At 46.8% G+C, this 24,229-nt stretch overlaps 1 protein-coding gene across 1 annotated transcript in view; it reads left to right on the top strand.

Moving 5' to 3' along the window:
• The window catches only part of LOC119162950 (muscle calcium channel subunit alpha-1-like), a 1,445,695-nt gene that overhangs the window by 124,503 nt on the left and 1,296,963 nt on the right, over positions 1–24,229 (top strand). The gene's annotated exons all lie outside the window — the stretch shown is intronic.

Raw genomic sequence — 24,229 nt, 5'->3', positions numbered from 1 at the left:
CCATACTTTTGAAAGTCAACAGCCGGGATTGTACGGGGACGAGATATATGTGATTCGAACACAGATACAAAAACATGATACAGATTTATACAGAGGAGCTAAGATTCGTTCCCGTGTTACCCATTTCACTGAAGAGGAACCCACTAAAAATCGCTCGGGGATGAAAAGAGATATGCACTTTCTAAACAGATACTGCAAATTGAGGCGCGGGGTTCCCTTCGCACAGACATGTGAAATAAGAGCCTCATTTGAAGATTATTACAAATGTTTGTTCACCGCGGCTGAGCTTCAGGAGAATTTTGAGGAAGAAGCTAACCACTTCATTGCCCTTGTGCCTCAGTTACAAGATGATGATAGGCTCACTGTAGAGGGGCCAATAACCAGAGAGGAAATCACATGTGCAATAACAACGTTGCAGAAAAACGAAACTCCTGGCCCAGATGGCCTTAGTGGCGAATTTTACATAGCTTTTCAGCAACTTCTGATTCCTTTCCTTGAGCAACTTTTTAAAGAGGCTTATGACCGTGGTCAACTTCCTCCTTCTTTCTGTCAGAGTCATACAACATTAATCTCAAAAAGTGCTGATCCTGGCGCATTAAAGGGAGTTAACGAATACAGGCCTATATCGTTATGTAACGTTGACTACAAAATATTTGCTAAATTGTTGACAAATCGGCTACAGACAGTGATTACTAAATGTGTAGGTGACCCCCAAACATGTGAAATTCATGGTCGCTCTATACAGACAAACATTCATATTGCACGTTCAGTTCTTGAGTGTATAGATGGTAGCATGGACCAAGTAGCCTTCCTTCACATAGACCTTGCAAAATTATTTGATAAGGTAGAGCATGCTTTTTTGTTCCGGCTCCTAAGACACCTGCAGTTGGGTGATGTACTATACAATGGTATCTAACTCTGTTACAAGAAGTGCACAACTAGTCTAATTGTAAATCGCACACTTTCCAATATATTGAGTTAAATTCATCTGTACGCCAAGGATGTCAGCTGTCACCTTGGCTTTTTGCAATTTATCTGGAGCCATTATGAGTCCAGCACAAGAGGCTACCGATATGATGCTGAGGAAGTTAAAGTTCTAGCTTATGCAGATGACATTGCCTTCTTTTGCGCTGATAAACCCAGCGTTCAAGAAGCAGTCAACACTATATACTTTAGGTTTCAGTGAAGTCGCTGGCACCAGTATAAATTTTTATAAAAGTAGTGGATTATGGCTAGGCATGTGAGCTACAACTCCTTCGGTCTTTGCAAATATTCATTGAAATGCGACTCCTATGAAATACCATCGTGTGCCTCTTGATAACTATCGTAACAGCGGCCCACATTGGACCGCTGCGATAACTACGATCCGCCGAAAGGTGGCAACATGGCACGGACGGGAGCTTTCCCTTTTTGCCAAAGCGAAAGCGTACAATATATTCCTTGTATCGAAGCTTATTTATATTCTGCAGGTGTTGCATTGCTCTTGGGTACACATTCAGGCCTTTCATAGGATATTTGCCTGCTTTATTTGGAGCTCTTCCTGGGAACCCATGAGAAGAGACAATCTTTTTCTTCCACTCGAAAAGGGTGGCCTCGGCCTTGTGCATTTGTTCGTGCGACAGTTGGTGTTGCGATTTTTCTACCTCAAGGATGTGTGCCACCCATTTCTATTAGTGGTTCTTCGTAACCGTCTATATTACCACCTTCCTTTTATTCATGTCACAACAAGCGTTGCTAAGGAATTGGCGTTGCGGGGATTCCTAAAAGAAATTGTTGATACTGTCAGTTTTTCGAAAGCCAGGTTTACCTTAGAGTATTTGTATACTATTGACCGAACAAATTTAACCGCTGCACTTGTGAATAACCTTTTCCCCGTACCTGTTTATCGAAAGCCATAGTCGCTTCTGTCTGGTCACGATGTATTATTTCGTGTACGTAGAATGTGTATATCTCCCTCAGCAAAAACATCTTTCTTTAAACTGCACACTTCCACGCTGCCAGTCAAAACGTGGCTGAATGAAAAATCAATATACGTACTATGGACAGTGAATTGTAGACCCTGCAACCAACCTGAGACTATAGAGCATTGTTCTATTCATTGTCGTGATGCTTTTTTATTTTTGGGACATTCTAAAAAGAACAATAAGAAAAGAACTTCCAATCACAGCCCATGGTATTAGGTTCCTTCCGTTCAAAAAGAGTCTGTCTGATAGTACTCCTTACGACCTGTTTATGTTGTTAGGACTTTATTCATTATGGAAAAGTCGCATGATCGATAGATACGCCGAGCCACCACGGTCGACGAGATCTGTCTTCCGAGAAGCAGCTGCTCAAGTGCGCAGTGTTGTCGAGACTTTTGACCCCGTTCCGGAGTGGCTTCCCGTTCTTGACGCTTGTGTGTGTTTGCCTGACTTATGATAAGGTATGTTTTGTGTACTTACTGGTGATAATCTCATTCATTAAAGAAAAAAAAGCAGAGCTGTGGCCGTGGGGTAGAACATCCGCTTGCCACGCAATCTACTCGTGTTAGATCCCACTCGGACCCAAACAACTCTGGTTCGATCCCCATTCTGCTAACAATTTTTCGTTACTTATTTGTTTTATTTGCATTGTTCTAGCTTTTTTTGTTCATCAGATGATAATTTTTCACTCACAACCAACGACGTCAATGTCGCCACCAAGGCCAACACTGAAATTTTCGGGAAACGAGCTCTTTACCACTATCGCGTTAATAATGTAACAATCCCGTCGCGCCCATCGTCAAATGCTTCCCGCCGGACAGTGGCACAAACCACGGGTCGGTATGTGCCCCTGGTATGCGGATACGTGCCACAGGTGATTAAAGCTTAGCATTACCAAGGGATGATGAGAACACACCTGGGCAATTTTAACGCGTGAATAAAACCTGATATCAGCAGGGTTGGCCCGCCGAATGCAAAGAACAAATGTCAGGGTCCCAGAAAGCCAAGCATTATATGTGCAAATCAAGCATTCAGTCACAGAGCCACGCCAGGCTTCGGAACTGCTTTTGAAATACACTCATTTGTTTATGAAATATCAGTAATGGTTGCAGGGCTGGGTATCCGATTTTATAAAACTGACATATGTACTCTTTTGCTACTGCTGTCACGTCGAGTGAATGCCATTTGTAGTTAGGTGCCGTGCACTGGAGTTGATTGATGTCGCAGTGTATGCAGGGACAGCAGGGCTAACATCCTCGCGAGCACCAGAGCTTCATAGTAGCTCATTGCTTCTGGTGTTGCTGGTACTAATGTTCCTGTTGGCATCGTTGCGCAAGTGCCAACTGGTGATATAAACATCTGCAATTCTTCAACATATGTCTGGTTGGGCAACATTTATACATATAATCAGCGTCCTTTCAGGACCTGTCGCTCAATAAAAAAATTACAACACAGTCACATTCCTTCAGCACGTTTCGCATAATGACGATTCCCAAGCTGCATGGGATCTGCCAAGTTTTTTTCCTATCTGTTAATTTGAAATTTAAAATGTCATATCAGTGATCGAAATACAACAGTGGAGCCACGGTAGCTCAGGCCCAGGACACTTCCACGTTAAAATAGAAAAAAAAAGACTTTCTACAAGTTTGTCATTAAGGAACAAATCAGTGAAGAGCAGCTAGGGTTACTTTTTTGTCGGGGTTTCTCTGAGGTACACGGAAGAAATGAATTGAAATCGCATGATTCGCCTTATGAACTTCGTGAACGGGGATGCCCATGCACTGAACGAACTTCGCCGGTGCGCGAAGGCACTGTTATGAGCGGCGCCAGAGCTGACGGGGGAGCGGCGCTCTTTTAATCCTCAAACAAGTAGCCGACGGCCGGTTGTCTATGCCCGCAAGGTATTGTCCCTGCTAGCCGGAGGGTGAGACGTCATGTCGCCACGACGCCGTAAGCCGTTCGAGAGAGGACAACAAAGGCAGCATCTTCCTTGGAAGAAACCGCGGCGGCCACCGCAAATCGCCCCGCTAATTGAGCGAACAGATCGGCGGACACATCGATGTATGCTGTCAGGAGCTTGGGAACCCTCGAGCCGCGGCACACACACGACGAGGAAGAGCCCTGCTGGCGCCCTTGCAGTGCAGTGATCACGACTCAATATTGGACGTTCCCGTGGGCCGTGCGTGCTCGTACCCCTCGCCTGTTGTGTGTGTGTGTGATTGGTGTTCCACTCAAGGAGGAGGAGCCCGAGAGGGCTTAAAACGACGCCGCAGAGGGCTGGACGTCGCTCTGAATCAAGTAATGGTTCAACCACCACGCTCGTGGTTTGTGACTCCTAACCTTTCTATGCTGTAAATATTTGTAAATAGTGCCATAAAGCTGTTTGTTTTTTGTATCCCCATTTTGTCAGCGTTCGTTTCCTCAACCCGAAGCTGCACCACGCTACCACAAGAGACCGGGCAGACCCCGATCCGCGACAACTCGTGAACAGCGCCGAGAGCCACAACAACTGGTGATCGACGCTGGGATCCGAAGCGACTACTGGTGAACAGCACCGAGAGCCGCAGCAACTGGTGGCAGCGGTAGGATACGACTCAGCACCGCGATCCACAACTACTGGTTGGCAGCGGTCGGATGCGAAGCTACAAGTGACAACAACAGTTGGTTCAAGGGAAGCAGCTGTCTCGAGACATGGATCACGTATGGTGAGTGCTTGGCTTTTCCTTGGAGTGAACCAGGTTCTAAAAGAGGGTAAATTTTAGGACAGGTAGTTAACTTTGCCGAAAGACTCAGTTTCGCCGTTTCGGAAAGTTTTTTTTTTGGAAGTAGCGAACACTCAGTACGATCATGGACTTACGGGAGCTGCAGAAGCCAGACTTGTTGCTGTTGTGTGAGCACTTGGGAATCGATACAAAGGGTTCGACACGAAAAGCCATAATCATAAAAGCGAATAATGATTTGGGGGCTGATGATGATGAACTAAGGGGAGAATGGGACCTCATAATAGAAAGAAAGTTAAGAGTAGCTAAGATTTTTATTTATTTACATTTCACCCACACCGCCGTGAGGCATTACGTAGGGGAGGTACACATAATAAATGAGATGGAAGGAAAAGGAGAAGACGAGAAACTAGACCTTGAGATAGAGTTTTTCAAACGAGATAACGAGTTGAGTAAGAGGTTGGGACCCCAGCGAGGAGCACTTCTTCTCGTCAGGGATGCAGAGTTCGAGATATCTAAGTCACGCAGCCATATAAGGCATCATGGGATATGGGCCTGTATCTTAGGCTCTTTGAACGAATGTGTAGTCAACTGATGTGTGAGTGAGACACCTGGTCTCAGAAGCTACGCACAGTTCTGCCCTGCGAGGCAGCGGATGTTGTTTCGCGACTCAGTGAGCAGCACGTGAACAACTACGAAGTTGTTAAAGCAGAGCCAATCAGAAGATTTGGATTTTCTGTTAGCAAAAAGAAAAAAAGAATTAGACCGGAGTCTGAAAGCAAGGTGCGTCACAAAGCGCCGGAAATTCACGCGCGTCATGAAGCGCTAGAAACAGAGATCGCACCAGAGAAGGGCCCGCGTATTCTAGAATGCATCAAGGTAGAGTATGCTCTGAACGAGGCCTTGGCCGGTCTGGAGGTGAGAATGATGTCGAAAGACGCTCCTTGCGTGGATGAGGAGAGTGCCAGCAGCCCTAATGGACCCAGTAAGATGCTGGAAACCTCCTTCGTGCCTCAAGAGGACATTTCGACATCGTCAAATGTAGGCATGGTTAGCGCAGGGGCTGGTGAGAGCAAGAACGCAACGCTTCTGCAGTGCAGCGATAATACCGAGCTGATTTGCAAACATCGCAGAAAAAGGAAGAAGCGGAGGCGTTCGTCACTGCGTAAGCCTAGGACAGGTCCCACTAAGTCGCAAGAAAGACGAGAGGGTAGGCCGTTAATCCATTTCAAGAAATGTCAATGGTGGCGTTCATTGAGGCAAGAGCAGCAGCCAGGTGTAGAGGGGGGAAACAAGGTGCGTTACCCCAACGAAACTCGCGGTTGAGTTCGACGACTTCGGGAAGGCGGCCTTGTCCGATGGGTCAAAGTCGAAAGGGCAGAGTGGCTAAATACAGCTTAGGGGAGAACACAAAACAAAAATGGCGCTGGTTTCACCCCTGCTTCTGGCGTCCCTTTCACATTCCTCAGGAAAGCCGGCTGAAGAGCAGATTGTGGCATGACAGCAGGACACAGCCTAGCATTCGTGGGTTTCGTAGCCTCTGGCGTGTTTGAAAATCGCCGGGACCGCGACGCCATCGTGTGCGATTCAGGCGAATCTAGTGTAGAAAAGGGGGCATGGTCTGTTTGAGTAATTGTTGCACGCGCATGCTAAGTATGGTTATTCAGTGCAACATGGGAGATCCATCTTTGAGTCATTTTAATTTTGTATAGGTTACAAGATTTGATGTAATGTTTGCCGAAGGAAAACCGCGCAACTTGAAGTGCTTGAATCATTAGTACGAAAATGCGTTATTTTTCTAGTGTTTCATAGATTAAGTGCAATGTCGTATGCCATCACTATCACGTGGATGTGGCATGAATGAGCATTTCAGGAAGATGTTAACCTAGACCTATTGATTACGTGAATTGATTAAGTTTGGCGTGACACTGTAGAGCTGTCGCTGCGCGCTATGAGAATTGAGAACCATTGTTGCATGGCTTTAGCATAAAACCTATGCAATTGTTGTGAAGTGCTTTTGATGAGTATTGCACATAGAATTATTTGTGTGTTGTACACGGAGTGTTGGAACGTAACGTAAGAATAAATAATTAGACCAACTGTGAAGGCTTAAGCGTTTGCTTCGTAGTGCCGTGCGTTTTGCAGCGCTGTAGGAATGAGATTAGTTGAAAATGCTCAGAAGAACTCACTCGTTTTTTTTTATTCAGAGGCGCTAGCAAAGGCAGGAAACTCTAACCGAACAAACCTGCTAGAAGGCAGTGTTTGTTACTTTTTTGTTGTTGCCTTCTTTGAAGAAGGATTGATCGAGTGACCACGAGAAGATAATTAAGCTTTCCCTAACCTTTGAGGTAGGCCGTTAGGTCACAGCTTAGGCTAAGCTTTCGGGAGGCTTGTGAGCTTCATGTCTCAGTAGCAGACGGTCATTGGCGACCGCAAACAGACGAACATAAGGACAATTTTAGCGCTTGCTGAATCCGAGTTCCGGACCGATGCTCTCAGCGGGACAGAACCGATGAAAGTGGTCAGCGATGAAAAGAAGGAGGAAGCTGTTCTATGTCAGGACGACAGTGGTAACAAGTAAAGCTGCGCTGTACTTGAGCCCGAAATTGGGATCTCGAGAGATAACTTACTGCGCTTCAAGAAAGGAGTGCGCTTGCTTTGCGCAGGCCATTCATCAGTTGCAGTGTTATCTCAGAGGTGCTAAATTTAAAGTAGGGACAGACCATTATCTCCTTACTTGGCTGCAAACCGTTACATCAAAGAACAGTCGCCTTGTGAGGCGGAGCTTGATTCTTCGAAAATATCATTTTGGCATTAGGTAAAGGGCAAATTGAATGGAAACGCTGACGCGCTCCGTCGCTCTTTCGAATCTATCTAGGGGTGCTTTTGATGTATCAAAATTGATAATAATTTTTTTTCGCGCATCTTATTATGAGAAATGTGGAAGGTAGCACGTCTGGTTTCTCAGCGCAAGTGAGTTCTGATAGTTTTGAGTGTGAACTTTTTGTTAGAGCTAGTAATAAAAATTGGTTTGCCATCCCTCTTTTGGCTTGGTTTGTTCGAAGGGGGCTGAGTGCTTCCTTGTGCATGTGGTCGAGTTTCGGAGACGCTTTCGAAGTTTTCGGCAAATACGCAGACCATGCGACAAATGAAAGTGAGTTCCTGGCATTACACTACGGACCCTTTTGTCGTGCCTTCGAGCAGCAGCGGTGACTGCTACCCTCCGTGACTCATCTGGCGAGGGGGAGCTGTTATGACCGGCGCCAGAGCTGACGGGGCAGCGGCGCTCTTTTAATCCTCAAACAAGTAGCCGACGGCCGGCTGTCTATGCCCGCAAGGTATTGTCCCTGTCAGCCGGAGGGTGAGACGTCGTGTCGCCGTGACGACGTAAGCCGTTCGAGAGAGGACAACAAAGACAGCATCTTCCTTGGAAGAAACCGCGGCGGCCACCACAAATCGCGCCGCTAATTGAGCGAACAGATCGGCGGACTCTTTGATGTATGCTGTCAGGAGCTTGGGACCCATCGAGCAGCGGCACACACATGACGAGGAAGAGCCCCGCTGGCACCACCTTTCAGTGCAGTGAACATGACTCAATATTGGACGTTGACGTGGGCCGTGCATGCTCGTACCCCTCGCCAGTTGTGTGTGTGTGATTGGTATTCCACTCAAAGAGGAGGAGCCCGACAGGGCTTAAAACGACGCCGCAGAGTGCTGGACGTCGCTCTGAACCATGTAACAGTTCAACCAGCACGCTCGTGGTTTGTGACTCTTAACCTTTCTATCCTGTGAATATTTGTAAATAGTGCCGTAAACCTGTTTGTTTTTCTTGTCCCTATTTTGTCAGCGTTCGTTTCCTCAACCCGAAGCTACACCGCGCTACCACAAGAGACTGGACAAATCCCGATCCGCGACAACTGGTGAACAGCGCCGAGAGCCACAACAGCACAAAGCCAAATCACGGCAGTGACGTCCCGGGCGAAAGTAGGAGAAGGAGAAGGGGAAGTATAGACCACGCAAACGAGTCGGAGAATGCGTTAACAATAGCACAAAAGGCTTAAAACGAGGGACTCTTGCTCGTGAATGGCTAAGTTCGCACAGGGGGAACAAAGAGATAAGATAGCGGAGAAGCGCCGATCAATAGGACACGCGCGCACAACAAAGGCCTCCTGGGAAAGCGCTGCGCCGGACGCCGCTGACTCGTTTATTACTTGCTCGCATTGCTGCACCCGCCACAAGAGGAGCACAACAACAAGGCGAGAAAATGAAGAGATCGCTAAGAGCGTTGTGGTTACGGAACGACGGGAGTGCAAACTTTAAAATAAAAGTGGCCGCGGTGGTTTTTACCTCTTGCTTTTTTCCTGCGCATTGACTAGACACCGTTGGTGGCGCTGTTATGCAACTTGCCGCCGAGATAGTTTGAATTACCCGCTGCCGAGATGTTTGGTGCCACTGAATAATTATCTGTCAATGTTCTTGAACGTATTCTTGAACGGATTCTGGGCAGGACTCTCCATCCAAGATGTAATGCTACAGCTCAAAGAGAATTTACTAAATCGCGCCTTCCCACATCTTACAAAATGAATATTGGCGCTTGACTAAAGCGTTCGACAATGTCCAGCATGCGGCTATTCTAAAGAACCTCAGAGCGTTCAACTTGGGTTCCTGCCCTTACAGATATGTTGCGGCCTTTTTAACGAACAGAACCGTCGAGATATAGCTAGGATCGATTAATTTTTTGACCTTCACCCTCGCAAATCGGGACACTCCGCAAGGGCCCGTTCTCTCTCCTTTCCTCATTAATACAACGCTGATCCCCTTCCGGCTAAAATTAGCTACTACACCGGCCCTACAACACTCACTGTACACGGATAACATCGCACTTCGGACCCCCATGGGCAACTGTGGCACAATTGAATACACCTTCCAGAGAACAGCACTAACGGTACAAGAATACGCGCGGAGCATTGGCCTCAGCTGCTCTGCTTCTGAATCTCAACTCCTCCTCATTCGCCTAACAGACCATTTCCCTCCGGAAATATCCATATAACTGGATGATCAACTCATCCCTCTAGGTAAACAATATTAAAGTTCTAGGTCCCACATTTTCAATAACGGCTCTAATTGCATAGCCATGGGTATTATACGGCATTCGGTGCAAAATATAACCGCGGTCGTTAAGAGGATTTCTTATCGCCACAGAGCCGTGCGTGGAAGGAGACACACGCCGCCTTTTCCAAGCATTCTGCCTCTGTAAAATTACTTATTCCCTCTCTCATCTATCTCTTTCATCTCTAGAGAGGGACCAGATAGATATTCTCATTTGCACAGCTTATAAAACTGCTCTGCACTTACCTAAGAGTACTGCTACAAGCAGTCTTATCCAGTTGGGAGTGCATAACACAATTGATCAACTAATCGAAGCGCACCTAATCAGCCACTATACTCGACTTTCCCAATCCTAAACCACTTCAATATCAACCTCACAGGATACACCACCTCCACAAAATCACTTCCAGAACACATTAGCGATAGTATACTGATACCGCCATTGCCTGAAATTACCCACCCCATCCATAATCACGACGGGTAGATAGCCAGAGCTAGATCGCTTCATAAGCGCTACGCATCTTTGATTCCGGGCGCTTATGTCAATGCAGCAGAATACTCCAATCGTCCTGCCTTTGCGGTGGCAGCACTAGACAATGCTTAGAAATTACTTTGTAGCGCCACCTTTGATCGAGTGGCTCAACTAATCGAGGCGGAAAAAGCAGCGACTGCGTTAGCAATTTCTCACACCTAGGCGGAGTATATCTTCTCAGACTCAAAAACGGCCATTCGTAATTTTGCTATGCGTCGAATTCCTGCACCTGCACACCGTATCCTACAATTCCTTCATCCTCCTCAATGAATAATCACCATTTAGTGGATTCCCACGCATCGTGGATATCCCGGGAATACCGCCGTTCATGGGCAAGCCAGAGCGCTCGTCAACCGGGCAGTGGACGGTCTGCCTTCCTTTCACAGAGCGTGAGAGTGTCTATTCACCTACCATGTGATTACTTTACATTACCGCAATTCCCACATGGTCTACCCACCAGCCCATGACTTATTGTCCCAGACTGAGCGAATCGTTTGTCGTAGGCTTCAAACGGGTGCCTTGATTTGACCCTTGATACATTCTAAATTTTACCTGCATGACACTTTACCTCATTGTCGTCTCTGCTCGAGTCCACGAGCCGACTTTCATCATACATACATGACTTGTCCAAACAAGCCGAATCCCCTCTTTGCGAGGGCTGAGCGATGTGAGGCCTCTCCGCGAAGCTCCCGACCGGACGACAAACTCCGGAGTGTACGCTAGGCCATAGGGGTCGCTGAAGCGCACGGACTTTCAGCCACCTAAAGCCTGTTTCACATGCCAGCGACCGAGTGGCGGCGGTCGTGGCGATGAGCGGTCGGAGGACCCGCGGACGTGCGTTCCTTTCACATGCGCCGCGGCTACCGCTGCTCTAGCGTGACGCCTGCCGCTCTGCCGGGCAGTGTTGCACGCGGAAGGCGCCGGCTAACCGCTGCTTTCAATCACATCTAAAAGCCACGCTTTGCTCCATGGAGAAAGGAAAGGTAAGAGAGGGCATTCCCTGCCGGCGCGCTACGTGAAAAGTGTGGAGGAAATGACATCATGGCGGCCATATTAACTGGGTACAATGATTATGTGTTGCGCAGTGTGGCTGGTCTAGCAGTGAGTGGCCACGGCTGGCGGCGGCATGTGTGTCTCCGCAGGTCTCTTGCTGAGCCGTGGTGGACAATATTCGTGCTCCGCACCGCGTTATTGGTTACACAGTGTTTGCCTGGCAGTTACTGTACTCTTATCAACGTTTACAAATCCTTTTGTTCGTCACGGGGTTTCAACAGTGTGTAGAACCAGCGCATATACATTTATTGAGCGGGGGATAACGCGAATGAAGCATTTGAAGTGTTCCGCGAAATTGCATTGGGCAACATGATGAATCGGAACGACGAAAAACGCCGTGTAGGTCAGTGATGGTTGGCCAGTTCTCCCTCTTGTGGCAAAGGACAAAACTGTTGTGCCCAGCAAGACGCAATGAGTACCATGTGCACTTACGTGTTTTAGTGTTTGGTATGTGTACCGTAAAAACTTGCATGTGCGGTATAAAACACATTTTCTGTTCCGCTTGTTATACTCGCCCCCAGCATTGTAATCTCAACGTTAGAGCGACCGCGTTCAAGTGTCACTTGCACCGTGTGGAAATTCCCCATGGTCGCAGAATGCTGACGCCGGTGAGTTTCATGTGGAACACGGGCACAGTGGCCGGGTGCTGCGTCAACCTCGTGTCGGAATGCAACCGTGGAAGAAGGCGCACGACTGATGGTGATGTCTGTATAGTTGCTGAATATATGACGTGAAAACATTCGCCATTGTCAGTGTATATCTAGCGCGCGTTCTCTTGTACTTGCTTTGTTGTCGGCGAGCTGTTACTCGCTGGTGATACTCGGACAAAATGATTTCGCTGCAGGTGTTGCGCTGGCCCTGAGTGTGGAGTCCCCGCAACATTAGTTTCGGATTATCACGACACGTGCGCTGCGCAGCCCACGTGCTTTCCGAGCCGGAGAAAGAGTCCTGCATTCTGCTTTACATTCACATATAAACAAGAGAGGAGAATTTGCCCAGTCAATATGGCCTACTTCCGGCTTCATCGCGTCTTCACAATGAGTGACGTCAGGGCCTTTCCTACCTTTCCTTTCTCCATGGTTTGCTCCAAGTATCGTTCCTTTGGCAGCCTTGCGCTGCGAAGTACGGCCTGGACGTAGCGACTTTTTCGTCACCTCTTAGATCCCGAGATTACGAAGACAGCGTCTGAACAGCAATTGGAACGGTTGGCATAACAATTTGAAGGCAATAGGAAGAAACTCTTAGAAGTTCGAAGCAGATACATTATTTCCAACGGATCCGAACCTCTCCCAGATCATGGAGGACAGAAAAACGCAGCCTTAGACGCCCTTATCTCCGGCGCTGAGGTGCGAGTGAAGACTAATCGGCTAAGGACTATATCAGTGGCAGAGCCAGACAGCGTGACCAACAAAATGCTCCGTAATTTAAACGATAGGTCCATCGCTAACCTCGCAATGTACATGCAGGAGTGCTGGAAAAAAAACTGTCCCAATACCTGCATGTTTCTGCAAATGTCGTCGAAAGACCATAGTCTTGCTTGTGGAGAGAGTGAACAACACATTTATTTAATGTTCTGCGCAAGAAAGTTGGTGAGTGGTATTCTGGAGGCGCTGCGTTAGAGTGCCTCGAGCGTGAAGCGGAGGCGAACGAGCGCATCGGGCCACGTCACACGTAAGTTATGAGCGCCATCTGGCAGTTTTCTTAGAAAACAAAGCGCGTGGCTCTGAGACGGGTGTGCGCGCCCATTTCAGAGGGGATAAGGTGTAGAACGCGAGGCGACGGGTAGGTGCCACCACCATCTCGTCTTAGCAAAGCCTCGGAAACACTCCCCGTTTCGTGCGAGCATTGCATGGTAGGCGCAGCATGATAAGAACCACGGTTCTTTAAATTACTTAGGTATGCTCTTTCTACTAAGAGATGCATTTGCAGAATATATGCGTGTTGTTATGGTGCCCCAGACATGCGCAATATATGTTTTTAATTGACAATTGCACAAGCATGAACGCTCAATCTTGAGGAACAATGGTGGTTGCTGCGTATGGGGTCGGCCGTTTCGAGTACCCGATGTCATTAGGAGTGAACAGACAAATGTACAGACAGACAGGCAGACAGACAGACAGACAGACAGACAGACAGACAGACAGACAGACGGACCAAAACTATTGCGTCGAAGGTGCCCAAGAAATACTATCGTCTTTAAAACAACGATACCGCAGCAGTGGAAACTCGCAAATGTACTTTTCATTCCCAAGTCGGGTAAAAAACTCGGTTTCGAGAATCGTAGGCCGAAATCGTTGACGTTTTGCGTAGGTAAGCTCATGAAGCATGTCGTACAGACGTGGCTCCATAGGTACATGAAAGACAATATTATGTATCCGTACACCATGACCGTTTTTCGACTCTGACTATCGGCGTGCGACGTGACTTTATTGTAGAAAAACCAACGCGAGACGCAGAGGTTATGGTGAGGTTAGATGTGGCCAAGACATTCGACAACGTGAGGCACGTGTCGATCTTGGAGAATTTGATCTCCCTGAACATCAGAAACAGAGTTTATGACTACATAAAGGTCTTCCTTTCGAACAGGAATGCAACATTAAATATCGGGGAAGCATCCATCGAGGAAATCGAATTAGACTACAGGGGGACACCTCAGGGCTCGGTGTTATCACCCACCCTTTTCAACAATGATGCTGAAGCTGCTTAACAGTTAAAAAATATCGAGAATTTCAATCACACCATTTACGCGGATACCTTAACAATCATCATCATCATCAGCCTGACTACGTCCACAGCAGGACAAAGGCCTCTCCCATGTTCCGCCAGTTAGTTCGGTCCTGTGCTTGGTGCTGCCAATTTATACCAAAAAACTTTTTAATCTCATCTGCCCACCTAACCTTCTGTCTCCTCCTAACCCGCTTGCCTCCTCTGGAAATCCGGTTAGTGGACCTTAATGACCAGTGGCTATCTGTCTACGCCCTACATGCCCGGCCCATGTCCATTCCCTCTTCTTGATTTCAACTATAATATCCTTAACCCCTGTTTGTTCCCTACTATCCACTCTGCTCTCCTGTTTCTTAAGGTTACACTTACCAGTTTTCTTTCCATTGCTCGCTGCGTCATCCTCGGTTTAAGCTGAACCCCCTTTGTAAGTCTCCATGTTTCTGCTCCGTAGTTATGTACCGGCAAGATACAGCTGTTATATACCGTCCTCTTGAGGGATAGTGGCAATCTACCTGTCTTAATTTGAGAGTACTTGCCAAATATGCTCCACCCTATTCTTATTCGTTTAGTTACTTTAATCTCGTGGTTCAGCTCCGTGGTTATTACCTGCCCTAAGTAGACATGGTCTTTTGCAACTTGAAGTGGACTATTTGTAAGCGCTGCTCTCTTCCGAGGTTGTTGTACATTACTTTCGTTTTCTGCAGAAGAATTTTAAGACCCACGTTTCTGCTCTCCTTGTCTAACTCCGTAATCATGAGTTGCAATTCGTCCCCTGATTTACTCAGCAGTGCAATGTCATCGGCGAAGCGCTTAACAATATTCTTACGGCACTTTCGTTGAAGTGGGGTCGAGGAAAAAGAATTTAATGTGTTCTGGGCCAGGCCTGACTTCTGAAACCATCTATCATTCCGTTTGTACAATAAACATCTATCAACCGTAGCATAATTGGTGGAAAGGGCTGGGTAATGCCTTGGAGCACCGGACAAGTACGACGGAAGACACACCCCTGGAGCTTCACCGGAGCCGCAGACACGCAGGACTTCTGCCGCTACCAGTTATCATGAGCCCTGATGGCAAAATCCAACCAGCTGCACCTAACACCTATGGACACCATTACAGGGAGCCACGCCCCTTCTCTGGAAAACCTGGAGAGGACGTCGATTAATGGCTCAAACACTATCGGTGGGTGAATCTGTGTAACCACTGGGACACTACCGGTCAGCGCAACTACGTACCACTTTTTCTTGAGAGAACTGCGTTGATGTGGTACGAAAATCATGGGGAGAATTTGACTACGTGGGCGAATTTCGTGGACAAAATCAAGGAATGTTTTGGAGATCCGACCCTGATAAAGAAGCGTGCTGAGCAGACCTTGAGCCAATGTGCTTAAGTCCCTGGGGAGACTTGTACGATGTATATTGAAGACGTTCTCAAGCTTTGCAAGAGTGTGGACCCACTAATTACTGATAAGAATAAGGTCAGGCATCTCCATAAGGGCATTGCGGAGGGTATCTATCACTGCCCTATATGAAAGGATGATTTGCAGTCGGCCAATGACATCATCCGACATTGCCAAACATTTGAGGCCCTTAAGGCGCGGCACAATTCAGCAAGGTTTGGTAGACTCCCCTAACGTCACAATGGTCGCAAGCATCGACGTAGTCCCTCCACCCAGCGATCTGGCGTCAACAATACGAGAATGGTGCGCGAAAAACTTGATCGGCGGGACGCTGCTGCACCGTCGATAGAACATGGCGATGGTTCTTATACGCCATGCGGCCCCCTGCCTGCGTCCATCAACGCTGCGTGCAGTTGCGTCGTCATACCTATATGTCTGATCCGCGAAACGACTTCGTACAAAGGTCACCCCAAATAGGGCAGCGTGGCAAGATTATCCCGCTGACCATCTTCAGCAACGAGTTGAACTTGAAGCACCTGTGTGCTTTTACTGCGGCGTTGGTGCACATAAAGCCCACTTCTGCTCGGAGCGGCATCGGTCACCTCTGCACAGTGTCAACGACCCCTGGCATCCTCACGGCGCGCAAGTTCTCGGAGAGACTATCGCTGGCCACCCAACGGCTGCTACAGAACCGACTTCCAACATACCTTCCACAGCAATTCACCGTCTTCTGTGCTGAGTGTGACACCACCAGCCTCTTCCCGCCAGCATCGATCACCATCACCAGGTCGTCGGCGTCTCACTTTTCTTCCTCCGCCGGGAAACTATATATAGACGCCGCGCCAATGAAGGTGAGGTCGCCGGACATTTTTAGCTGCGTACAGATATGCCTCCTAAGGTTTCCATGCTACAAAACAGGGTCAGTGTTCTTATAGATGGTGTCCCCACATCCACGTTAGTCGACACAGGAGCAACTGTTTCCGTCATGAGGAGAAATTTTAGGATAACGTTTCTTCCAGTGAGTGGAGAACCGTTGCACCCAGTGGGAGTTTGTACTGCAACTGTTAGTTTCGGCGCTAAACTGTTTAAGGCAGATTTTGCAGTTCCTCCTAATGCTACTCATGACGTTATCCTGGGGATAGACTTTTTGAAAGAATGTGGAGCCACTGTGGATTGCGCAGCTTGCGAAGTTTTACTGTCTGGTTTTTGTGAAGAGCCCACGCGATGGCAACAGACTACCGCAGTCGTTGATGACATAGTTCGACCAGCCAAGTCGATAGTTCAAGTGCCTGTTGATGTTTGCGGTATCACAGCTGATAACGTTGACGTTGTTGTTCACCCAATCCAGCTGAGCTGCGCGAAGAAGGATGTGGTTGTGCGCATTGCGTGATTTCCGCAAGTAGTGGCAAAGCCTGGTGGAATGAGGCTGGCTGTGTTTGAATTCAACTTCAGGAGCAACGTTAACATTGCAGTCGTTAGCAACGACAGGAAAAAGGAAAATGCGTCCGATGTGGCTTGTCCTAGCTGAATTTCAGCTGAATTTGCATCACTCCGCTGTGATTACCAGTGGTCGCTTTTACAAAATTTCAAGGTGGCTATGAACTATTCGTAGAGAGGGCTGGAACTTGCCCTTTAACTCGACCTACTATTACTGCTGGTTAAAAACTTAATTTTGCTCATTTTTATATATATTGCTGTAAATAATATTTCTACTCGTCGGTAGACGCTTTCTGCCACAGGAAAAAAACGCCACATGCGACACGCAGACATCATTTGTGACATAAACAAAGACATTTCAGTTAACTAGCTTTTTGTTTAGTATGGTCAGGTGGCTATGTTAAAGTACTTCGTACGGGAAATTCATGATAGCTTCCCAATTTGAGTAGAATGGTTTCTAGCAACCAGTGCTAAGTAATACAATCAACAAAAGTCAGTGGCGAAACCGAAACGCGCAAGATTGCAACTGCATACTCTTGCAACTCGTGAAAAATTAGTTACATCAACCGAGTTCGTTGGTTGCGAGTGCGGGCAGCACTAACAATCATAGTACGCCTTGCATGCATACGTTAATTGGTAGGGAAGAAGTACGCCTACGATGTATATAATGATTGTTTTCAATTCTGACGTCATTCTGGTTTGCTTTTTGCGATAATCGTTGCTTTTGTTTCGATTTAGTCATTAAATCACACTGCATCATATCATTGCTAACAGGCGATTTTTGTATGCGTCTCAAACTGTGATGCATTCTTCTAGAGAAGAACTTCATTTTTTTTTTATTTTCACATCATGGCCTAGCTCAAAGGTAATTTAATTTTCCATCGCCCTCTGAAAATATGTCTTCAACCATCCTAAGATGAATGTAGCTGCTGAAAAAGCAACCGTGATGACAGTGAGTATGTATCACCTTTTGCTGGTTTTGTTTAAATATTTCTTTAACATTGCTTAAAGCATCCCATGTGCGAGTGCGTCTGTGTGCACACTAAACCACTTCTGACTCATAAGGATGTAAAAAACGGTACGACACCTTACAGTACACGCTTAAAGCGCCCTGTTTGCGCCGCAGCACCATACAAACGGAACGCAAAGGGTTCATACATCAAAAGGGTGTAAACTAGAGTGTCAAAAAGAGTGCTACAACTAATTGGTGCTGAAAAGCACTTATAAGGGTGTACAGTTGTTGAAAAAACTTTGTGGGCAGTGTTGTCGATGAGCAAGCCAACAGCTTTTAGAGGTCCCCTGGGTAGACACCATGGTCCTATTAGAAGCACCACTGAAGTAGCGGATATCTGAATTGTGTAAGTGCCTGGCTGAACCTAAGGTCTACATTGGCCTTGGCACTCGTGCCGCCTCGGTCTATTCGCCTAAAGCTCTGCGCTTACCAGGCAATATGTGCAACAAGCTAACAGCCAATGGCGGAGCAGGCAGCACAACATGATTTTGACTTTCATCTATAGGAGGGGCGGGGGTAGGCTAGGGAGCCGAGGGCGAAACACGGCCTCCACTAGTCACGTAAGAAGAAGGAGCCGCCCCGCCGCGGTGGTCTAGTGGCTAAGGTACTCGGCTGCTGACCGCAGGTCGCGGGTTGGAATCCCGGCTGCGGCGGCTGCATTTCCGATGGAGGTGGAAATGTTGTAGGCCCGTGTGCTCGGATTTGGGTGCACGTTAAAGAACCCCAGGTGGTCAAAATTTCCGGAGCCCTCCACTACGGCGTCTCTCATAATCAAATGGTGGTTTTGGGACGTTAAACCCCACATGTGAATCATCAATCAATCAAGAAAAAAGAGCTACATTTTCCTAATGGATTACCTAAGTAGAGGGGGCACTTATTGTGCTTAATCAATGAACATTTGCTCCTTCCCTGATAGGGAGCTCTGTGCACTCCTATGCATGTGCGTACGTGTAGTAGCGATAGAGAGTAAATATGAAGAACATACATTGGAAGCAGCGACCCTCTAATTCAAACACCTATGTAGACGATGGGACGGTCAAGCGTTTATATTCACTTGCAGTATGGGCTTTTTTTAAACACCTGGCATGCTACTTTTCGTTTATCCGCGTCAACAAAGCTTGCTCAGCAACCCCATTGGCGGCAAATATTTGTCCAGTACAAAGGTGCACCACTCAGTGTGTGGCACACGTGCAAACATCGCCTGGTTACGACCATGTAGGAAGCAACGTGGACAATTTAACATCCGAGTTCCTCCCTCTCGGGTAGTGGAGTGAAAACTTTAGAGCTCGCACAGACTAAGTCCAATTCGAAAGATAAGATTTTGTTCTTTCAAGGCTTTATGGTCAAAATATAAAACTATTTTTTGTAAAACGCAAGACAAAGGAGCATGCATCATTATTTCTTTGTGTTTAAAAAGCGCTGTTTAACATTGTTACCTCCCCCCTGGCCCAATTCGCTTGTCTTCTGCAGTTTGAGAGGGTGTTCTAACCACTCTTTTGAACAGGAACAACCTCCACAAGTTATAGTTTACGCGTCGCGCATGCACGTGAAGCACTCATCGATCGCAGAGGCATCACGTTTCTCAGCCGAGCACATTCTTCAATCCCGGTTGTGCACACGCAACGACCTGGCGGCTCACTCGTAAGCGTGGAGCCGACGCTGCCCGTATTAGCGGATGTAATTTTCTTTCGCTTACACCAGGCGGGCACCAATTCCATCACAAAACAAGACGCCACCACTGTTTGCACATGGCCGACTATTTTTGAGAGGCAGCAAGCTTGAAAACGGGCTGCCATCACAGGCGGCAACATCTCGCTAAGCCGCTTCCGCTACAGTGTTTCTCCAAGAGATATGAAAGCATATTAATCTGTTATTTTTTATGCAACCATCTTACGAAAAGCCAGTTTCAGCCGCTTCATTATATAACTTGCCGAACGTTAAGAACAGCTTAGTGAAACGATGACGAGCTATGTCGCAAAGCTTATGAGCCACGAATACAACAAAGCTTCATTTTGTCACCATGAGAACAGCAAATATTTGCATTCCACCATTTCTTTCTATTTGTTACGAGCCTTTGTTAAAAAAAAATATGTCACCATATTGATGGCCTCCTTTAAATTAGTGAGGAATGCAGCTGCTCCTCACACACAGAGGTCAAATTGACGAGCCTGGAGCAAGAACAAGGGCTGTTTTTTAATGCTGCTTATAGCAAAAAGGTCTCATAGATAAAGGGAGCTGCCTAGAGAGATCCTGGCAAACGCGGGTATACACATTTGGCCCGGGAATAGGATTTATTGTAAGGTGGTCCAAGCACGTTGTCGATTGAACCGGTTAAACGGGTGGCGTCGGCATGAGTGAACTAATTCTCTCGCGGGACTACACGCGCACCAGACGTGTCAGCATTTGAGTAATCGAATAACTCCGACATATAGCAGTTGCACGAGGAATTGCATGTTTTAGCGATCTCGGAGATCTCAATATACGTGTGACCTAGCAAAAGAACACCGAAATGATCCCACAATGAGCGATAGTTTTTAACGCGATAGCGTCGAAGAGCTCACTTATTTGATGACAGTCTGCAATGCTGCGAACCTGCAACGAGTTTTATTTTCTTGTCATACTGCACAGAATCATTACGGCGAGTTGCGAATTCCTGCCTCTTGCAGATGTACTCATAGTTGGCGAATACCGCATGCCATTCGTCTTACAGGCCTGAAAATTGCTATCTGAGAGAGTAGAAAACAGGTGGTGCCATAGTAATTACTACTCCGTTAGAGGCAGCCAGGAAAGATGCCTAGAACCTGCGAATGCTTGAGTTATATGCACGTCACTATTAGATCTCCTTGCGCTTAATTGAGCTGTACAATTGTCACTTACACCTAAGCTTTCCGAGTGATTGTTTCATCCTCTGTCTTACTTAAATAAATAATTCGTTTTAATAAATTGATCCCAGGGGTTTTTCGTCCCAAAAATGGATATGATTATGAAAAAAGCCTTAGTGGAGAGCTCCTGAAATTTCGGCCACCTGGGCTTCTCTAAGGCGCAGTTATAAGTACACCGGCTCCTAGCCTCAGTCAAAATGCAGCCACTGAAGTGATGAAGCTGTACGCGCAAATTATTTGCACTAATGACGTCAAGCATGTGGCAGTGGCCAGAGTAGTCCAAGACATACAGCCATATGCCCATGGCACTCTTGGCCCCATGTCTCAAACCCTTATAAATAAACTTCATCTTCTATCGGCTGTGGCGCGTCTTCCAAGCTATTTACCCATAATAAACGCGCAGACGTCTCATATAGTCCTAAAGGACGAATCTCTATACTTGTAGAACATTTCTACTGCTGTCTACAATAAGGCGGGCAAAAAAGAACAGCTTACCTCGAGTCCCATGGATTACGTTCACCTGCCTCAATGGTGCAGGGCTCGACGTTATTCCCGAAAATTGTTATCTGAATACACAAATAAAGTGTCCCTGTCACATTCCACCACCACTTAATTGCGCATTTTCACTGAGCTCATTCATTTATACATAGATTGCTCCAGTAATATGCACATATCAAATATTTATTCAGTATGTATTATACATTAAGTATATACCTGTTATGCATGGAGTTTTTTTTCTGTGTCGTTTCTTTCGGGTGTTCAATATTTTTTCACTGTTTTCTCACTGATGTTATTTTACAAAATCTTTTACACAATGCTCAACAGTGGTCTGAAAAATTTCACATAAATGAACTACTAGAATGTCTCTTTCGTATTAACGAAGCAAAAATTGATTAAAGCTGCCACCTTGGTGCCCTCGTTAAAACCACATATACATTTCACCAGCAATGTAATCGAACAAAAGTTTCGCCGCAAGAGCACTGCAACGAATGCGTTAACAAGAAATAGGAATGTCGAAAGAAGATCGGCAAGCAGTTCGGTACCTGTAGCGTGCGGCTGAAGCACTAATACGAACGCTCGTTGAGAACGCACAGGCATACACAGGACAAGTGTTATTACGTCTTACTAGCAACGCACTTCGGCAATGCAGAATCCGATTGATTGATTTATAGATTGATTGATATGTGAGGTTTAACGTCCCAAAACCACCGTATAATTATGAAACACGCCCTGGTGGAGGGCTCCAGAAGTTTCGACAACCTGAAGTTCTTCAACGTGCACCCTCTGAGCACATGGGCCTGCAACATTTCCGCCGCCATCGGAAATCCAGCCGCTGCAGCCGGGATCCGATCCGGCGACCTGCGGGTCAGCAGCCGAATACCTCAGCCACTAGACCACCACGGCGGGCAATGCAGAATCTGACGCTCTTAGATATTCCTTTTCTTTGAAACTGCACTGCGCGGAGTGGCTCCTCCACGCTTGTCTTTTGTTACCTGTTTGTAACCACCTAGTTGTATGACTCACTCAGAAGGTGGCGCTAGTATGAGTGACAGACAGATGGATGGATAGACAGACATCACAAAGACAGATAGACGGAGAGACAGACAGACAGACAGACAGACAGACAGACAGACAGACAGACAGACAGACAGACAGACAGACAGACAGATAGACAGACAGACAGACAGACAGACAGACAGACAGACAGACAGACAGACAGACAGGCAGACAGACAGACAGACAGACAGATGGATGGGCATACAGATGGATGGACAGACAGACAGACTAACGGAAAGACGAATGGACGGACGCACGGGCAGATGGACCTCATTGCCAATGACTGCATCGTGCACCACATGCTTTCCAAATACGCACTCAGATATATCCGTATGCAACTATACCACCATCCGAGGGACGTGCATAGAATTGGTGTTTGTAAACTTCCCACTGCAGCCAATACAACAACCTCTCTCACTTCATTTATAACGGATCATAAAGCCGTAATAATGAAGGAACCTCACACTACAGCCGCCATGACGACGAAGAAATGAGAAGAACAAACGAAGAAACAAAACAACAAACAGACAAGAACAAAGTAAACGTTTATTTCTATAATATACGCACAGCCTTACGTCTTTCCAAAGATGTACTGGGCTAACGTTTCAAAGAACAGTTACGGTTTACCGATCATCTACCCCTCTCGAGCTTCCCTCACTTATCTCCATTCAATCTGTGGATATGACGTGATTTTTTTACATTAGGAGTTGGCACAGAAAGGGGCCACTTTTCCATGCGCGTCACAAGGCCAGCTTTTATATTGATGGAAAACCTCCGAGACATTGATAGAAACGATCTAACGCTTTTGAGATCTGCTTACTACCAGCAATAATTGACATATATGAATACTATGCTATTTCATATGCCGGCGCAACGCGGCACACTGATGAACGAGGGGTCGTTGGTTCAAAATACTCAGTCGGGTTTTTCGCTACCTTTTCTTATTAGGATTGCAATTAGGATTAGGAAGTTGTAGGTAGCCGGCAGATCTATAGGCTTGCCACGGGAAAGAACGCGTCATCAGGGTTAGACACGGCCCAGGCCATATATAAGAGTATACACTTACGCAAAGCTACGGGATATTGAAAACTGTCCCGTTACGCTTGCAGACGCCCAGAAAATTGACTGCCTACTGCAAGGCATCAACGAGCCGCATTTTATTGCAGTCATCGCGGCTAATAGACCTTTGACGATACGCGATTCTGTGCATTCGGTAATGATACAGGCGTATACACAAGCAGTGCATTGCGGTGACAGCAAAACTCCGCGAATTGCCATCGCATTAACCAGATGGTTCAGTAAAAGCTACAAAGTAGCTGGGTCTTAGTGCAAACCTAGTGAGGAGAGTGGTTAAAGTGAAGCAATATAGAAATAGTCCTTACACACATAATTCCGGGGTGACAAATTTGGGTACTGTCGTTAAATGCATTTTGGTGCTGCACAACTCACCGCCTTATTGGTTTGGCTTTTCTGAGAAAGACGGTTCTGACAAAGAGAGAGAGAGAGAGGCAGAGAGATAATTCACTGACTAGACGATACTCCTAATGCAAATTATTGATTGATTAATTGGTTGATATGTGGGGCTCAACGTCCCAAAATCACCATATGATTATGAGAGACAACGTAGTGGAGGGTTCCAGAAATTTGGACCACATAAGGTTCTTTAACGTGCACCCAAATCTGAGCACACGGGCATACAACATTTTCGCCTCCATCGGAAATGCAGCGGCCGCAGCCAGTATTAAAACACGCGACCTGTGGGTAAGCAGCCGAGTACCTTAGCCACTAGACCACTGCGGCGGGGCGAATGCAAATTATTTCTTCAGCCTAATTCTTGTTGGGG

Source organism: Rhipicephalus microplus, unplaced genomic scaffold (assembly GCF_043290135.1).
Source record: "Rhipicephalus microplus isolate Deutch F79 unplaced genomic scaffold, USDA_Rmic scaffold_13, whole genome shotgun sequence".
NCBI classification, from domain to species: Eukaryota; Metazoa; Arthropoda; class Arachnida; order Ixodida; family Ixodidae; genus Rhipicephalus; species Rhipicephalus microplus.
The sequence above is the reverse complement of the archived record's forward strand: the minus strand, read 5'-3'. Positions and strand labels throughout refer to the sequence as shown.